This window comes from Cervus canadensis, chromosome X, assembly GCF_019320065.1.
Source record: "Cervus canadensis isolate Bull #8, Minnesota chromosome X, ASM1932006v1, whole genome shotgun sequence".
In the NCBI taxonomy this organism is placed as follows: Eukaryota; Metazoa; Chordata; class Mammalia; order Artiodactyla; family Cervidae; genus Cervus; species Cervus canadensis.
In genome coordinates, this window is record NC_057419.1 from 99,431,927 (window position 1) to 99,446,132 (window position 14,206).

The 14,206-nt window shown below is 41.5% G+C and overlaps 1 non-coding gene across 1 annotated transcript; it reads left to right on the top strand.

Annotated features, from left to right (window-relative positions):
- Positions 1-3,085: 3,085 nt before the first annotated feature.
- Positions 3,086-3,157, top strand: TRNAC-ACA. The gene has a single exon. It is a non-coding gene; the product is annotated as a tRNA-Cys (tRNA).
- Positions 3,158-14,206: the final 11,049 nt, after the last annotated feature.

Here is a 14,206-nt window from a genome sequence, read left to right on the forward strand (position 1 = left end):
TTTGCATGTAGGGTTATCGTTACCATCTTTCTAAATTCCATGTATATGTGTTAGTATACTGTATTGGTCTTTATCTTTCTGGCTTACTTCACTCTGTATAATGGGCTCTAGTTTCATCCATCTAATTAGAACTGATTCAGATGAATTCTTTTTAATGGCTGAGTAGTATTCCATGGTGTATATGTACCACAGCTTCCTTATCCATTCATCTGCTGATGGGCATCTAGGTTGCTTCCATGTTCTGGCTATTATAAACAGTGCCTTGATGAACATTGGGGTGCAAGTGTCTCTTTCAGATCTAGTTTCCTCAGTGTGTATGCCCAGAAGTGGGATTGCTGGGTCATATGGCAGTTCTATTTCCAGTTTTTTAAGAAATCTCCACACTGCTCTCCATAGTGGCTGTACTAGTTTGCATTCCCACCAACAGTGTAAGAGAGTTCCCTTTTCTCCACACCCTCTCCAGTATTTATTGCTTGTAGATGTTCGGATAGCAGCCATCCTGACTGGCGTGTAATGGTACCTCATTGTGGTTTTGATTTGCATTTCTCTGATACTGAGTGATGTTGAGCATCTTTTCAAGTGTTTGTTAGCTATCTGTATGTCTTCTTTGGAGAAATGTCTGTTTAGTTCTTTGGCCCATCTTTTGATTGGGTCATTTATTTTTCTGGAATTGAGCTGCAGGAGTTGCCTGTATATTTTTGAGATTAATCCTTTGTCTGTTTCTTCATTTGCTATTATTTTCTCCCAATCTGAACTATAAAACACTGATGAAAGAAATCAAAGAGGACACAAACAGATGGAGAAATATACTGTGTTCATGGATTGGAAGAATCAATATTGTCGAAATGACTATACTACCCAATGCAATCTATAGATTCAATGAAATCCCTATCAAGCTACCAATGATATTTTTCACAGAACTAGAACAAATAATTTCACAGTTTGTATGGAAATACAAAAAACCTCGAATAGCCAAAGTAATCTTGAGAAAGAAGAATGGAACTGGAGGAATCAACCTGCCTGACTTCAGACTCTACTACAAAGCTACAGTCATCAAGAGAGTATGGTACTGGCACAAAGACAGAAATATACATCAATGGAACAGAATAGAAAGCCCAGAGATAAATCCACGAACCTATGGACACCTTATCTTCGACAAAGGGGGCAAGAATATACAATGGAAAAAAGACAACCTCGTTAACAAGGGGTGCTGGGAAAAGTGGTCAACCACTTGTAAAAGAATGAAACTAGAACACTTTTTAACACCATACACAAGAATAAACTCAAATTGGATTAAAGATCTAAATGTAAGACCAGAAACTATAAAACCCCTAGAGGAGAACATAGGCAAAACACTCTCTGACATAAATCACAGCAGGATCCTCTGTCATTTTCATATCTGAGGTTATTGGTATTTCTCCCAGCAATCTTGATTCCAGCCTGAGTTTTAACCAGCCCAGCACTTTGTATGATGTACTCTGCATATTTTAAACAAGCAGGGTGACAATATACAGCCTTGATGTACTCCTTTCCCAATTTGGAACCAGTTCATTGTTCCATGTCCAGTTTTAACTGTTGCTTTTTGATCTGCATAAAGGTTTCTCAAGAGGCAAGTTTGGTGGTCTGGTATTCTCATCTCTTTCAGAATTTTCCACAGTTCATTGTGATTCACACAGTCAAAGGCTTTAGTGTAGTCAATGAAACAGAAGTAGATGTTTTTCGGGAACTCCCTGGCTTTTTCTAGGCCCCAACAGAGGTTGGCAATTTGATCTCTGCTTCCTCTGCCTTTTCTAAATCCAGCTTGTACATCGGGAAGTTCTCAGTTCACATACTGTTGAAGCTGAGGTTGGACAATTTTGAGCACAATCTTGCTAGCATATGAAACGAGTGCAATTGTGTGGCAGTTTGAATATTCTTTAGCATTGCCCTTCTATGGGAGTGGAATGAAAACTGACCTTTTCCAGTCTGGTGGCCACTGCTGAGTTTTCCCAACTTGCTGGCATATTGAGTGCAACACTTTCACGGCACCATCTATTAGGATTTGAAATAGTTCTGCTGGAATTCCATCACCTCAACTAGCTTTGTTCCTTGTGATGCTTCCTAAGGCCCACTTAACCTCACACCCCAGAATGTCTGACTCTAGGTGAGTGAGCACACCATCGTGGTTATCTGGGTCATAAAGACCTTTTTTGTACAGTTCTTTTGTGTATTCTTGCCACCTCTTCTTAATCTCTTCTGCTTCTGTTAGGTCCATACCTTTTCTGTCCTTTATTGTGCCCATCTTTGCATGAATTGTTCCCTTGGTATCTCTAATTTTCTTGAAGAGATCTGTAGTCTTTCCCATTCTATTGTTTTCCTCTATTTCTTTGCACTGTTCCCTTAAGAAAGTCTTCTTATTTCTCCTTGCTCTTCTTTGGAATTCTGCATTCAGATGGGTATATCTTTCCTTTTCTCCTTTGTCTTTCTCTTCTCTTCTTTTCTCAGCTATTTGTAAGGACTCCTCAGATACCTGTTTGCCTTCTTGCATTTATTTCTCTTGGGGATGGTTTTGGTCACTGTCTCCTGTACAGTGTTGCAAATCTCTGATGGTAGTTCTTCAGGCAATCTGTCTATCAGATCTAATCCCTTGAGTCTATTTGTCACTTCCACTGTATAATCATTAGGGATTCGATTTGGGTCATACTTGAATGGTCTAGTGGTTTTCCCTACTTTCTTCAACTTAAGTCTGAATTTTGCAATAAGGAGTTCATGATCTCAGCCACAGTCAGCTCCCGGTCTTGTTTTTGCTGACTGTATAGAGCTTCTCCATCTTTGGCTGGAAAGAATGTAATCAACCTGATTTTGGTATTGCCCATCTGGTGATGTCCATGTGCAGTCACGTCTTGTGTTGTTGGAAGAGGGTGTTTGCTATGACCCGTGCATTCTCTTGGCAAAATTGTGTTAGCCTTTGCCTTGCTTTATTTTAGATTCCAAGGCCAAACTTCCCTGTTACTCCAGGTATCTCTTGACTTCCTACTTTTGCATTCCAATCCCCTATGATGAAAAGGACATTTTTTTTTTTTTTTTTTGGTGTTAGTTCTAGAATTCCCTGGTGGCTTAGAGGGTAAAGCACCTGCCTACAATGCAGGAGACCCAGGTTCAATCCCTGGGTCGGGAAGATCTCCTGGAGAAGGAAATGGCAACCCACTCCAGTATTCTTGCCTGCAAAATCCCATGGATGGAAGAGCCTGGTAGGCTACAGTCCATGGGGTCGCAAAGAGTCGGACACGACTGAGCGACTTCACTTTCACTTTTAATTTTTCTAGAAGGTCTTGGAGGTCTCCACAGAACTGTTCAGCTTCAGCTTCTTTGGCATCAGTGGCTGGGGCACAGGCTTGGATTACTGTGATAGCAAATGGTTTGAAAATGAACCAAGATCAGTAAGTCACTTTTGAGATTGTACCCAAGTACTGCATTTCAGACTCTAATGGCACCTATAAAGGCTACTCCACTTCTTCTAAGAGATACTTGCCCACTTTAATAGATATCATGGTCATCTGAACTAAGTTCGCCCATTCCCATCCACTTTAATTCACTAATACATAAAATGTTGATGTTCACTCTAGACATCTCCTGTTTGACCATTTCCAATTTACCTTGATTCATGGACCTAACATTCCAGGTTCCTATACAATAGTATTCCTATACAATAATATTACAGCATCAAACTTTACTTTCACCACCAGACATAGCCACACTGCCTGGTGTTTCTGCTTTGGCTCAGCCTCTTCATTCTTTCTGGAGCTATTTCTCCACTCTTTTCCAGAAGCATATTGGGCACCTACCAACCTGGGGAGTTCATCTTTCAGTGTCATATCTTTTTGCCTTTTCATACTGTTCATGGGGTTCTCAGGGCATGAATGCTGAAGTGAGTTTCCATTCCCTTCTCTACTGGACCACATTTTGTCAGAACTCTCCACCATGACTCATTCATCTTGGGTGACACTACATGGCATGGCTCATGCTTTCATTAAGTCACACAAAGCTGTGATCCATGTGATCAGTTAGCTTAGTTTTGCGTGACTGTGGTTTTCATTCTATCTGCCCTCTGATGGATGAGGATAAGAGGCATGTGCAAGCTTCCTGGTGGATGGGACTGGCCATGGGGAAAACTGGGTCTTGCTCTGGTGGGCAAGGACATGCTCAGTAAATCTTTAATCCAATTTTCTGCTGATGAGTGGGGCTGTGTTCCTGCCCTGTATTTTGACCTGGGACTGAACTATGATTGGGATAATGGCAACCTCCTTCAAGAGGACTTGTGCCAGCATGCTGTGCCTCCCAGGACTGCTGCTGTAAGTGGCCCTAACCCCACAGCATGTTATTGTTGACCCAGGCTTCCACTGGAGACTCCCGAACACTCACAGGCAAGTCTGGCTCAGTCTCTTGTGGGACCACTGCTCCTTTCTCCTGGGTCCTGGTGCACACAAGGTTTTGATTCTGCCCTCTGAGAGTCTCTGTTTCCCCAGTCCTGTGGAAGTTCTGTAATCAGATCTCACTGATCTTCAAAGTCAGTTTCCCTGGAGATTCTCAATCCCTTTGTCAGATTCCCAAGTTGGGAAGTCTATTGTAGGGCTTAGAGCTTTCTCAGGAGTGCCAGAATTTCTTCAAGGTAATTGCTCTCCAGTTTGTAGATCGCCCACCTGGCAGCCCTATAGTGGGGTTAATGGCGACCTCCTCCAAGAGGACTTCTGGCACAAACAAAATAAAGCAGCTATGGAAATACCTAGGTGATGCTATGGTGTGATTTCAGACAAGTCCTTGTTTTGTTAAGAACGTGAGTTTTCTGAGCTGTGCCAGACTCAGAATGCAATCAGCCATTCAGCAGCAATCATATTTTTAAAGGTCTTTTGTTGTAACTGTTGTATGTTTAGACAATGAAATTTCTCTGGACCATATGTTGGGGGAAAAAAAAAAAAAACATGTGTAGTGACCAATAACCACATGAAAGGTTAAAGTCTACTTAGATAAACCTAGATAATTAAATGAAGCTGAAGCTCCAATACTTTGGTCACCTGATGCAAAGAGCCAACTCAGTAGAAAAGCCCCTGAAGTTGGGAAAGATTAAAGGCAGGAGGAGAAGGGGATGACTGTAAAGTACAGTTCGGGCGAGGCAGAAAAGGAAAGACGACCTCAACAGAAGTAGGTTACCTTTATTCAGGCAAGGAGGGATGACAGTCGGCCTAACGACCAGGCTGAGCACTAAGAGGGATCAGGGAGGCTTCATATTTATAGGGAGGTTTGTGGAAGCGGTAAGAGAAACGTTAATCAGGCAGGATATTTTGAGTATTCTTTTGTTGAGATGACATTTGTGGTTGGGCAGGGGGTGATAAGTCTTCTGGGAAGGTGTAGGGGGTGGAAGGTTTCTGGACATTGGTTGATAAGTCCCAGATAGATGCAACCGGCCTGGAGCATCAGGGTGGAACTAAAGTTCTGTTTTGTTTTCTCCGAAGTTAGATGATTCAGCAAGGGGCCTTTGAGACTGTTGTGCTCTTTTCTAGGCCCAAAAGACTCCAATGACAGAGAATGAGATGGTTGGATGGCATCACCAACTCAATGGACATGAGTTTGAGCAAACTTTAGGAGATAGTGAAGGACACGGAAATCTGGTATGCTGCAGTTCACGGGATCAGAAGGAGCTGGACATGGCTGAACAACAACAGACAACGAGCCAGGCTACCTGGCTACAAGTGTTAAATCTAAATTAGGATTCAGGCTTAATTTCAGGCTTAGCTTTTTCTATCTTGTCTGCTAAGGTCTAGGTTGCCATTCCTCCAACTACTTCTGAGTCCAAATAGCTCCATTCCTTTGAACAGGATGACCCAAACACTGACCCTACCTGGACCAGAACCAAAATTGTCATCAAATATAACTTGGTTCTTACTCTTTCATTGACCCCCATTTACAATAACTCTTTAACTGATCTATGGCCTCTGTTTTTCTTAAAACAAAAAAAAAAATCTGCTAAGTTTTGTCTCCTCCAGATGACAACATACTTACATCAAGAAAATGATGATGTGGAGCAAAAACCCATGCGCCCCAGAGAGATTACAGCCACTCCTTTGAACAGATCATGTGGGAATAACCAGAAAAGTCACCTGAGGGCCCCTTTATAAAACAAGGCAAGAGCTCCATGACCCCAACTAGGTAGCATCTACGAGTCCTGTGTCAGCACTAAAGAAGTTATGGAAGACTGACAATCTACCCCTTAGAACCCCAATAAAGATTTGTGAGGTTCATCTCTCAAGGAAAATTTGAAGTAGGAGATAGATGGGCCCCTGGGCTGAACAGCTGGTGATTGTCACATGGAGGAAAACTGAACTTCGTTCCTCAGCCAGACAGGAATGACAACAATTTCCCTCATCCATCAATAAGGAGGAGATAAACTGACAGGCGGGGATTTGTTGCAAGGAAAAGGAAAAAAAGAAAAATGAGTCTTTTTCTATCCCTTTCCTGAGAACAAAGAAGATAAAGAGAACAGTGAGCAGGCCTGAACATTCCTCGTTTCTTTTTACTTTAACTGCTCTGAACTCTGCATGTCTGTAACTGTTTGCTTTTCTGCCCCCTAATTCTACAGGAGCTACACTTCTCACCTATTTTTCTTCGATTCTATGCTAAATACACCTTGTATCTGGTGATTACCCTTACAACACCCTTCCCCTTGTAGTTACATATCAGAAAGTAGGCCACTGAGTCACTGAACTGCCAGGCTCAATGGATGGGTTACTGAGCCAGTCTGTGACTGACTTTGAAGCAATGCAAGAGAAAGGAATCAAAATCCTAACACCTTCTTCCTCATCACTGACTCCTGACTGGGAGCCCTCAGATTATATCAGCCCCTAGATTCCTCATAGACAGGGGGCTCTTTCTGAGGCATGAGCCTACTTTGTTCCCCTCTCTGCTGGCTGAGAATTAAAGCCACCTTTCTACTGCCTGCCCACCCTATCTTTGTATTTTTTGTTTACCTTCGGTGGGCAGAGAAGGCCAAGATTTTGGCCAGCAACATGATGGAACTTGCCTGAACACCTGCACAGGTGCCCTTGGGCTCACTGATGGCCGTGACCTTCGTGAGGGGCAGGTATCAGACAAGAGACAGTGGGAGGACAAGGACAGTGGGAGACTTCTTCATAAAATCTGGCTAAGATAAGCACAATGCACCACCCTTCACCTTCAAGGCGAATTCTGAGCTGTGTGAATTCAGCTTCAGAGCAAGTTTTATGGCCTTGGAGTCTCACCACCTAGGAGAGCCACTCCATCAGTTTAAGAGTCCAACTGCCAGTTTCAAAAAATTTCCCCATTAAAATCCTACAGGAAGCCTGAGAGTGGTTGAAGAGGAAAAGTTAAAATTTTACATGACCTCCTTCTCCTTCTGCCTCGGTAACTCAGCTTGGCCCTTGCAAAGTCTAGATCACGTAGGTCACATAGTCTCAGAAAGCGGGGACATGCAACACTAGGAAGTGGAGTTTATTTCACTCACCATTGTCCTGCTCTTTGCGATCGCCCAGCCCCTGCAAACCTGCTTAATCATGCCTGTCCAGGTCAGGCATCCCCATCACTGTTCCCGGGTATGCAAAACCCCTTAGTTTAAACCAGCCTATTAACAGCTAGTGTTGCCCACTACAGTCTGTCTATAAAAACTCTGTAATCCCTTTGTTTGGGGCTCAGAGCTTGGAGTGTTAAATCCTCTGGGCCTGCTGGCATAATAAACCTGAGTTCTCCAACTCTCTGAGCGTGGTGCTTGGTTTCTCGAGTACTGGTTTCTGTAACATTTCTGGAGGCTCCAGTGAGATTCCAACCACGCTGGCCCCTTGAGCCACCAGAAGGTTGGCTCGGCTGTGCTGGAGCAAAGGAACCCCAAGATGATGGAGGAGGCACGCCACCTGACGGTATTCTGGGTTCTCCTTTGGAGAGGTGTTCCGACTCTCTGGACGGCCGAGCCCCAACTGAACTCATTGGAGGGACAGACCAACTCACCAAGAATGATCACAGGATAAGATAAGGCCCTGGGGCCGGTCCCCAAGCAGGAACCTACCCCAATGGCTAGAAGAGGAGACCGATCACCTCCTTGGGCTCCCAGGAAGGGATCAACAGATAGGGAGACCTGGGGACTTGGGAGGAAGGGAGGCATTGTGGTAGCCTCTGAATGATTGTGAGTGTGTGATTGCTGATTGAAAAGAAACTTGAAAGAAACTTCTGGAAACTACAAAACCAATTCTTTTTGCGTGTGCAATTAAAAACAACTAGCTTGTTAAAAGACCTGCCCAGGGAAAAGCTTGAAGTTAACCCTTTCCATGTCCTTGAAATATACAGTCAGCTTTGCCTGAGACCTCAGCCTTGGGCAAATTAGAACTTTAAACGGAAGGGGAAAAAAAGGGGGGGTGTCAAAGAGATATTTTAAATCTCAAACAGAAAACTATAAGATCTCTCTCAGTCTGTCTGTCTGGATTTATGTGTGTCTCAGTGTATGTCTTTTTTCTGATAATATTGTTGAAGTTGTAAATGAGTTCTAATTTAATTGCCCTAGAGAAAAATAAGTGTTTAAAAACCAAAGAATTCTAAATACAAAAAAAAAAAAAAGAAAAAAACGAAAAAAAAATTCAGATTCATGTGAACTGTGAAATATTCTATATTGAATATCTAGTATCAATGTTTGTTTGCTAATCTAATAAGAAAGTAGGATGTGTGTTTTAAATAAAGAAGATATAAAAAATAAAATTACATTTTTATAAAGGGAAAAGAAAGTAGGTCTGACTTGCAGGTGGCTATTACAGAAAGTGATTAAAAGGTTTGTGGAAGGTGGACCCTGTAAAAATGTTTTGTGCATGGTTAGGACTAAGTTTAAAATAAATTTAATTGAGGTTTACCTAAATGAGTTGAAAGTAAGCTGGTGCAAAGACTTAAATTTGGCCTTTCTCTCTGTTAAGAAGACATACTTTCTTTAGATGTTGAACTGCTTTTAATAATAGATTTAAGTTCCTTTCCCTCTTAATTGATCTGTTCTATATTAACCTTTGAAATCTTTTGTTAACTTTGGTTAAGTAAATAATTATTATTTCACAGCAACTTACATGATCCTGCCTGACTATGATAAATCTTTAGATATTTATCGGCAAAACTTCCTAAATAACTTGACTTCTAGCTAACTTTGAGATGCTTCAGAGGGTCCCTGAGACATTACAAAGAGTTATTAAGCTACCTGGGTTCACTGGACGTGTTAAATTACATGGGAAGTACTGTTAAAGGGGTGAAAAAATTCTTTACAGGTTATACTCTATGGCTGATATTACTAATATAGATATCCTAAAATTATGTGAAATTCATATAGATGTGATATGCCCTGATAAAATATGGTCAATTATAATTCTAGTTATCATATTAAAGTGTTATGACCAGGTTTCTTTGTCAATTGCAATAGAATCAGATTTTAAACATGCCTTCTATGATTTTACTCTCATGCCTTTAGATGAATACAGCTAGTTCAAGATTTATGGAAAATACTTTCTAAGATTAAACAGATAAACACATTTTGTTATTAACAGTAAGCTGGTACCAGACTGTAATTTGATCTTCTCTCTGTTTAGAGAACAAAGTTTTCTTAAAAAGTAGCTCTCAAAAACAGACTATAAATTTCTTTGCCTTTAAGTGATTTTCATTGGTTTTTAAAATGTTTTTGTTACTTTGGTAACATAAATAAACATTATTTAAGATTATGGTACATGTAGACAAAGCTTATTCTGCTTCAACAAAAAATAACCCTTTAAGGTTAGACTTTTACTATCTTGATGTCCTGAAAACATGGTGACAGTCTGCTCTTACATCAAGAAATTAAAAATAAACAACAGCTAAACATCAAAGATCCAGGGCTATGGGAAATCCAAGATGGCCCCTTAGCTTTTCCCGGCTCCTGATAGACCTCATTTTTATTTGATGGGTTAAAGCCTTACCTGCATACAGTGTTAATGCCCTCACAGTGAGTTCACCAAAAAGAAAGAAGAAAGAAAAGAAAAAAATCATGTTTCATTAAATATTAAGTTCTAGTTTTGTTAATTAAGGTCTGTGCTACCAAGACTCGCTTCTGAGAGTTCCTTGTTATGTTATATTGCTAAAAGGTTTAATTAAATTATTAAAAAAGACACTCTTAAGATTGTTTCTAAAGCTTACCTCAGCAACCAGTCTTTGGATAAAGGTCAGATGCTCCATGATGTATAACCAGGAGATTAACACTTGGCTATAATCATTTAACTGAGACAGGTGACCTGGGGTATACCGGGCTATAACCAATGAAAGTTCTTGACTTAAATTCTTGCTTGTGACCTTACTAATAACTGTTAGCTATATTATTTTCTATGTAGCTTGTTTCAGAAGATTATTTCTTATGTTACCAAATGTGTCACAGAGCCTGTGATAAAATGCTGATGTGCAGTTCCATATGAGATCAATAACTGTAATAATTTAATTTTAATTATGGGAAGAAACAACAAGAGGGAACATTCTTCTGGACCAAGAGGCTAGTAAGACATGTATGGTTCAGAGACTTTTGCTACTTACAAGGCCTGGTCTAGTGACAACACATTGAGTGGGCTGTCAATGGAATCTTTGTTAGACCTGGGAATGAGCAATGACCATGAAATGCCCCCCAAACATGGCCAAATATGACTATGAAGTCAAATATGACTATAACAAACTTAAGAGTGTCTTTTTTTTAATAATTTAATTAATCCTTTTAGCAATATAACATAACAAGGAACTCTCAGAAGTGCGTCTTAGTAGCACAGACCTTAATTAACAAAACTAGAACTTAATATTTAATGAAACATGATTTTGTTCTTTTCCTTTTTTTTTTTTTTTTGGAGAAATCATTGTGAGGGCATTAACACTGTATGCAGGTAAGCCTTTAACCCATCAGATAAAAATGACTATCAGCTGGAAGTTGGCCCTTGCCAGCTGCCTCTACAAAGATTAAATCATGACCACTATAAGATGCTGATCTTTCAACACTCCCTTCAAAGGCGTTAAGGGTGGAGACAAAAAATAAGGCACTCTGAGCTCTGGGAAAAACCCAGAGAAACAGGCCTTCAGATAGTCAGATGTTTTCAGGCAAACATTTTTATAAGTCCAAACTCTTGAATCTTCTCACACCTAGAGAAACACTAATGTCACAAACCAATGTCTGGACCTGGTTCTCCTAGTTGTGCCTTGGCAGCTTTTCTACTTCTATTAATCTTTGGGCCACATATCTTTAACTTTCTTGTTAAGTTTGCTTCTCCAAGTAGAAGTACGACAAGAATATTCCCCAGCCAATGCCCAGACAACATTAGAACAAGCTGCCTTAGTCTGTGGACTCACATCGCCCTCTGTAAATGCATCCCGAGGACCCAGGCTATTCTCCCTTTGAGATCTTATACGGGAGATCACCCCCAGTGATTAAAAAGCTCAAGGGAGACCACCAACTAGCTGACCTGGAGGTGTAGGCCTTGGGAAATTCTTCCACCATATCACCCAAAAACCCTGAGAAAGGACACCCATTCCACTGGGCAACTGGGTTCATCCCTATCAGCCAGGAGATGAGGTATGGGTTAAAGATTGGAAAAAGGAACCACTTCAGCCAGTTTGGACAGGCCCTCACGTGGTCATCCTGCCAACCCCTACTACTGTTAAAGTTATAGGTTTCATCCCTTGGATCCACCACACCAGAGTCAAGAAAGCAGCGGCTTCCTATAATGAGGACACCTGGAAAGCAATTCAGGACCCCAAAAACATCCTCAAGGTCTGTTTACAAAAACAACAACCCTCACGCACGAAGGATGCTGAGACTTGCTCCAGCCACACTCCGGCAGCTGGCTTGTCAACACACGACAGAAGCTTGAGGATCCGGCTATCAAAATATCAGTGGATTTTCATTGTCAAGCCTGGACTCTATCCCTGATTGCTATTATTTCTGTGCTCTTCACAACAGGACTAGTTTCAGTCACACCCCAGGACTGGTGTTTGGGTCAGAAGCTGCAGTTAACTGTCTGTTATCTCACTGTAATGGGAAACCTCATTCTTATTAGAAGTCTCTTATGATTGATTCTCCCTACTAACTAAACTGCTCCACAGTATAACTGACACCCCTTCATGATAGGCTCAGCTGCTAGAGCCGTGACAACCAAAAGATGGGGAGAAACCCTTTTGCTAGTCTTCACTTACCTGTTATGTGCAGGCTGCTTTGCAGCCTTTTGGTGTCCCTTGCTGTAACAGATGGTGCCGCCCCATCAAGGCCTTTTCTTTGTTTGTGGGACAGATGCTTACTTGTGTTTACCTGTCAATTAGATGGGTATCAGCACCTTAGCTTTCCTCATTCCCCAGATGAATATTGTCCCTAACAACCAGACTCACCATACCTCTGGCAGCACATACACAGTCAAAAAGAGCCATCCAGTTTATACCCCTACTAGCTGGTCTGGGAATCATGGCTGGGATAGGTATGGGGATAGGAAGAATTGCTTCACCAACCATCTTTCACCATACACTATCCAAAGACTTCACAGATGACATTGAGAGAGTGGCCAAATCTTTAGTGGCCTTACTGGACCAACTAGACGCCCTGGCTGGGGTGGTTTTGCAAAATAGGAGAGGTCTAGACCTACTGACAGCTGAAAAGGAAGGACTCTGCCTCTTCTTGAATGAAGAATGCTACTTTTATATAAACCAGTCAGAAATAGTCAGGAACATGGCCCAACAGCTAAGGGAACAAATCATAAAAGGAGAGAAAAGCTAGCTAATTCCTGGGGTAATTGGAGTAATATCTGGAGTTGGCCATCATGGCTTCTCCCTTTAACAGGTCCTCATTTCATGCTCTTTGCAGCGCTCTTGTTTGGCCCTTGTATACTCAATGCTATTACCCAGTTCATAACCTCTCGGATTGAATCCACAAAGTTACAAATGGTAATAGTTCAATACAGCCCCATAAACGATGGGGAGCTCTGAATGTCCTACCAAAAATATGGGATGATGCTTTCTACAACAAGGGATAGAAGCATCAAGAAGGGGGAATGAAGAAGAAAAGTTAAATTTTTACAGCACCTCCTTCTCCTTCTGCCTCTGTAACTCAGCTTGCCCCTTGCAAAGTGTAGATCACATAGGTCACATAGCGTCAGAAAGTGAAGACTTGCAATGCTAGGAACTGCAGTTTATCTCACTCACCCTTGTCCTGCTCTTTGCAATCACCCAGCCCCTGCAAACCTGCTTAATCATGCCTGTCCAGGTCAGGAATCCCCCTCCCCATCTTGACCACTCTTGCCATGCATGAGAAACCCTTTTGTTTAAACCAGCCTATTAACAGCTGTGTTGCCCACTACAGTCTATCTATAAAAACTCTGCAATCCCTTTGTTCGAGGCTCAGAGCTTGGAGTGTTAACTCCTCTGGGCCCGCTGGCGTAATAAACCTGACTTCTCCAACTGTCCAAGTGTCATGCTAGGTTTCCCAAGTACTGGTTTCTACAACATTGTAACTAAATGTCTTCAGCTATAAAACCTGAGATTGAGAAGATTGTGTGCCAACGCAAATTCACTCATGTCTCATTTGGAAACTTTTGAGTGTGTTTACACTCAGGCAGAAAAACCAGGCATCTACTTGATCCTGATCAAAGTGCACTTTGTCTTTTGGACCCAGGAGATTCATCTCCAAGTGAAGAGGAACTTCTTCTTTTTTTTATTTATTTTTATTAGTTGGAGGCTAATTACTTTACAATATTGTTGTGGGTTTTGTCATACATTGACATGTATCAGCCATGGATTTACATGTATTCCCCATCCCGATCCCCCCTCCCACCTCCCTCTCTACCCACTCCCTCTGGGTCTTCTGAGTGCACCAGGCCCGAGCACTTTTCTCATGCATCCAACCTGGGCTGGTGATCTGTTTCACCATAGATAATATACATGTTTCGATGCTGTTCTCTCGAAACATCCCACCCTCGCCTTCTCCCACAGAGTCCAAAAGTCTGTTCTGTACATCTGTGTTTCTTTTTTTGTTTTGCATATAGGGTTATCATTACCATCTTTCTAATTTCCATATATATGTGTTAGTATACTGTAATGTTCTTTATCTTTCTGGCTTACTTCCCTCTGTATAATGGGCTCCAGTTTCATCCATCTAATTAGAACTGATTCAAATGAATTCTTTTTAATG